The sequence below is a fragment of the Penaeus monodon genome, chromosome 25, assembly GCF_015228065.2.
Source record: "Penaeus monodon isolate SGIC_2016 chromosome 25, NSTDA_Pmon_1, whole genome shotgun sequence".
NCBI classification, from domain to species: domain Eukaryota; kingdom Metazoa; phylum Arthropoda; class Malacostraca; order Decapoda; family Penaeidae; genus Penaeus; species Penaeus monodon.
In genome coordinates, this window is record NC_051410.1 from 18360036 (window position 1) to 18360244 (window position 209).

At 53.1% G+C, this 209-nt stretch overlaps 1 protein-coding gene across 1 annotated transcript in view; it reads right to left on the reverse strand.

Moving 5' to 3' along the window:
• The window catches only part of LOC119589097 (phospholipase A2-like), a gene marked incomplete in the record, with an annotated part of 37826 nt that overhangs the window by 21218 nt on the left and 16399 nt on the right, over positions 1–209 (reverse strand).

The following is a 209-nucleotide window of genomic DNA, read 5'->3' on the forward strand; positions in this document are numbered from 1 at the left end:
TTCCTCCCTTCCTCTTGCGCCACTTTCCTCATCTCTCTCTTCCCTTTCCTACCCCGTTATTATCTGTCTCCGAGGAGCACTCTCTCTCATTTTACCTTCCAATCCCCTTTCCCGTCCCCGCTCCCCCTATATCTTAGGTCTTTCACCTCTCCCTCCCCGTCTTCCCTCCCCTCCTTTCATCTCTTCCATGGAAGGGGGTTCTTACGTAC